The following is a 5136-nucleotide window of genomic DNA, read 5'->3' as shown; positions in this document are numbered from 1 at the left end:
TCTCTCTCTCTCTCTCTCTCTCTCTCAGGATTGTGGGTAGTGGGAGGAGATTCAGGGGTTTGGAACACGCTTTTGAGAGTTTGTTTCACTAACTTATTATTACTTATTAACTAACTTATTAACTTATTAACTCCGACAATGGGGTCAAGCGAGGATTTCTCGCTTTTGACGCTCAAACATGGATTTCAATGCATTTCTGATGATTCCATATCTGTGGAGGATGTGTTGGTTGCAGTCAGCGAAAAAGTTGGTGGACAGAACATTAAATCAGCTTCTAGAATGAATAAAGCAGTTGTTGTTTTTCTCACTGAAGTCAGAATAGTTGATGATCTCAAAGTGGAATCACAATCAATGATACTTTTGTGCTGGTAATGCCGCTGTCGAGCCCAGCAAAAAGAAATTGTACTATCAAACGTACCTCCGTTCATTAAGAATGAAGCCATTCAAAGAGTGCTCGAAAGATACGGAAAGCTAACAGCCCCGATCAAAATGATCCCGTTAGGCTTGAAAAACCCAAATATCAAGCACGTTATGTCTTTTCGAAGGTATACGTACATGATATTGAACGCGCAACAGGATCCGCTTAATCTGGCCGTAAAAATCAAACGAGGGTAAAGATTACACAATTTTCATTACGTCAGATCACATGCGGTGTTTTCTGTGCGGAGAACAGGGTCATGTCAGGCAAACATGCCCTAATAAACAGAATGACAGACCATCTCAATCACAAATAACTGACCAAATCGTAAACCGAGTAAACGAGCACTCTGATGAAGTTCAAAAACCACCTGTAGATCAAACTAATGCAAACAGTAATGTCGAAAGCGCTGATATGTCTGATCGACAAACTGGCGGTGAAGAAGGAACTATACAAATAAATAGAGATGACACATTATTAGAAAGAAAACAAGTGAGGAAAGAGAATGATGAGGATGATGATGATGAGGTAGTGGAAGAAAACCTCATGTCTGCTATGAGCTCAGAATGTGCTTAAATTCTGACAATGACTCCGAAAATGATCTGGAGAGTCTAGGGAGTTTGTCAGATGAAGAGAACACTGACAAAACAGGAATATCCTCTTCAAAACTGTATACAGTGAAGCAAATAAGTGATTTTCTTGACAGTACCAAGGGAGCTCGTAAACCACAGATCGAAGCTTTTTTTCCAGATTTGAAGCGTTTTTTTGCGTCTTGCAAAATAGCAATGGAAAAAAACAAATAAGCGAGTTTTATATAATATTTGTGTAAAGTTTTTCTTTACCAGACAGCTAAAAGGAAGAAAAGATACAAAATGGAGATCTTTGTTGTCTGAATCTGAAATTATTTCGCCCTCTTGGCGTTTATTATACAAAAACCCTCTACCAAAAAGGTCTGGTGATTTTCAATGGCGAATCTTGCACTGTTCTTTGCCAACAAGAACGTTTTTGTTTAAATGCAATTTTTCAGATTCTTTTGTCTGTCCTGTGTGTAATAAACCTGATGACGTTTTTCACGTTTTTTATGAATGCTGTAAACTATTGCCACTTTTTAATATGCTTAAAAGGATTTTTAGCAGGTTAGGTCTTAATTTTACAAATACAATGTTCATTTATGGTCATAAGTACTCTTTTAATAAAAAAAGAGATTTGTACTTTTTCCAACTTTATGATTGGCCAGGCAAAATTAGCTATCTGGAAGGCATACAGAGCTGACTTGGAAGATCAGAAAGTTAATGTAATTAATTTGTTCAAAGCTTTTGTAGTATCAAGAATTCGTTTAGAATATGAATATTATCAAATGAACAGCGATGAATTAGTTTTTGAAAAAAAATGGTGTATTAACAAAGGTTTTGTATTTATGGAAGACAATAACATTTTTTTTGACTGGGAATAAGATAAAACTTTTGAGTTTATAAATGAAATGTTTTAATTGTACATATTGTAAAATAAATAGCTTTTTAAAAGTCAAAAAGTCTCTCTCTCTCTCTCTCTCTCTCTCTCTCTCTCTCTCTCTCTCTCTCTCTCTCATACACACACACATGTGCTTTACTCTGAAAAAATCTCTCTATGAGAATCTCTTACTCCCTGATGAATCAATAAACATTGCTTAACTGGATTAAAATACACAATCAATATCAACATTAATTATTCAGGGATAACTTGATTTAAAGAGACAGTTCACCCAAAAACGAGTGAGGATTACATGCATTTCTTTTCTTCTGTTGAACACAAAGGAAATATTGTGAAGAATGTAGCCAATCAATAGTAAAAAAAAAATATATATACATATATATATATATATATATATATATATATATATATATATATATATATATATATATATATATGAATGTTTTTTTCATCCAACATTCTTCAAAATATCTTTTTTTGTGTGTTCGACATAAACAAAACTCTAAGTTTGTAAGAAATTTACGATGAGTAGAATAGGAAATTTGTTTTATTTTTGGAGGAATGGTACCTTTAAAACCATTTAAGGACTTTCTCAGATTTTTTTTTCTTTCTCCAGACCTTAAATCAGTTAGAAGACACCAAAACCACCATAACATGAGGTTAACGTGCAGTAGTTACACCCATAACGGAAAACAGGATGTTTCAAACCGTTACAACACTCGCAATATGCCCTTATGTCTTTCAAGAGTTTACACAGTACAAACAATGGTTACAAAGAATGTATTTTCTAAAAGGTCAAATGAGTTATTATGCTTACATTCAATCATTTGACAGATGCATTCATTTTTACAAATAAGAACAGAGACGTACTTAAAGCATCAAAATAACAACAAAACAGTTTAAATAATATGCTAAATCATAGCAAGCTTTATGCGACAAACAATGTAAATTTCTATATTTTAAATCGAGAGGGATTTTAAAGTTAGAAGTTGAGAAATAGAGTTAAACGTTAAGATCAAAGTGAGTTTTAATGGAAATGTATCAAAATATTTCTCTAAATAATCTCTATTTCTGTGTTTGAGTCCGTTTTAAACTTCCGTATCTATATTTTTTTTACTTTTAATACTCAATTACACTGTAAAATGTTATTAGTTACTTAAAGCAATTAAACCAACTGCCTTAAAAACAAGTTGACTTTACAAATTGTGATTAATTTATAAACTAATTTCGAGAGGATCACGTGCTTATGATCAACACGGCTGGCTCCTCATTAGCTCCGTAATCTGACCCATTAGATGATTACGGAAGCATTATAAATAACCAGAGTTTTTCACTCCAGTTATCTTCGTCTTGAAGCTCCCCCCCTTCCACCCCTACTTCCTCCCCCTTTTTCCGATAGGACGACACGGTGGCCCAGTGACTAGCGCTGTTGCCTCACAGCAAGAACACCGCTGGTCCAACCTCCTATCGGGCTGGTTGGTGTTTCTGTTCTCCCCGTGTTCACGTGGGTTTTCCCCGGGTCCCCCGGTTTCCTCCCACCGTCCAAAAACATAAACAATAGCCAATCGACTAAACCAAATTATCACCGAAAACAATACTAGTTTACACTTCTCAAGCGGCGACAAGCAGGGGAGTCCTCGAGACCTACCTGAGTTCGAACTCCGCTCTCGCCCTTCTAATGGGAGGGAGCCCCAGGCTCGAGAATATTACGAGCTCAGGGCTCTCTCCCGGGACAGCATGCCAAATACCCTTTATTGATTATCAGCTAAGTGTGAACTTTTGAAGATAATGTAAGTAAACCCATTGTAACTAACATTGAACTGTTAAGTTGACTTTTAATTTTTATAATTATGCGAATTGTACTCACTTTTTAAAGTCAACTAATCCCTTTTTACAGTGTCAGACTATTTTAGCGCGTCAGTTTTCAAATAATTACTGTAATTGTTACAATATTACATATTTGGTGCGTCATTAGGTTTATAAAATTTACAATTATAGCCTGTATTGAATTTAGAAGACATGCTGGAGTTTTATTTTAGTTACTGTATGTCATTTTGCTAGATACAGAAAAGCTGTGGAAAAAAACACATGTAATAAATGTGTGTTGGAAAACAGTGATTAGTTTAATAGAGGATAATTTGCATAATTATACAAATTAACTTAACTACTAACTACTTAAGTACTGCTAAGATTCATAGTTGCTTTTAGTTAAAATCCGTTCCGAAAGTGTTTGAGAAAGCTACACGTCGTCATCTTGCCATCTGTGGATGTAGATCAATGACACCAAAGGAAACGTTGTAATAATATTGATTAAAATAGGACTGTGTGAAGAGGAAGCATGTGGTGGAGGAAGACTCACAGGGAGCAGGAAACTTACAACTGTGCTTAAAAAAAAACACGATGCGAGACACAGGACTGACTTTACTTTGTAGTTTAGGGCAGCAGCGTATTTAACAAAATCATCTGCTGCTGATGCAAGTCACGCAGTAGTGTTGAAACACTTTTCTTGTCACAGGATAGATTTCAACATTGCTCAAGGTATGTCAGACTCCTACCATGTGGTAAAGGGACTGTCAGTCATGCCACATTCAAAGTCACTTTAACTTAGGTTGTATTCAAAATGTCCCCATATACACTGTGTACTATTTGAGGAAGCAGCCGTCTGTAGTGATGTGTGTAAATGTATATAGTGGACATTCTGAAGTGCACTCAATCAATCCCACAATGCACCGCAATAATGAGTGTAAAACCAATGTCTGAAATATACTCCTTATATCAGGGTTCTCCAATTAGTTTTCTCTAAGGCCACAGGAAGGGCGGCACAGTGGTGTAGTGGGTAACGCTGTCCCCTCACAGCAAGAAGGTCACTGGTTCAAACCCTGGGTCAGTTGACATTTCAAAGTGTGTTCTCCCCATGTTGACGTGCGTTTCCTCTGGGTGCTCTGGTTTCATGTGCTCTAGGTGAATTGGGTAAGCTAAATTGTCAGTAGTGTATGTGTAATGTATGTCCTGGGCCTCTAGGTTGAGGGGTTAAGCATTGGGCTAACGACCCACCTCGTAAAAATTAGATGTTACTAAACACCAACATGGTGCGGCTAAATATTGACTTTGGTATAAACGACCCCGGAAGTAAGTAAGGACAAACGAGCATAGGTATTTTCACTGTTTGTCTACATAAAAAAAGCAGTGAAAACTCCAGTCAGGGTGAAGATTTTCCAAAAAGATTTTCAGCATATGACGTCAGCGTG

Source organism: Danio aesculapii, chromosome 12 (assembly GCF_903798145.1).
Source record: "Danio aesculapii chromosome 12, fDanAes4.1, whole genome shotgun sequence".
Taxonomy (NCBI): domain Eukaryota; kingdom Metazoa; phylum Chordata; class Actinopteri; order Cypriniformes; family Danionidae; genus Danio; species Danio aesculapii.
This window is presented reverse-complemented; position numbering follows the sequence as displayed.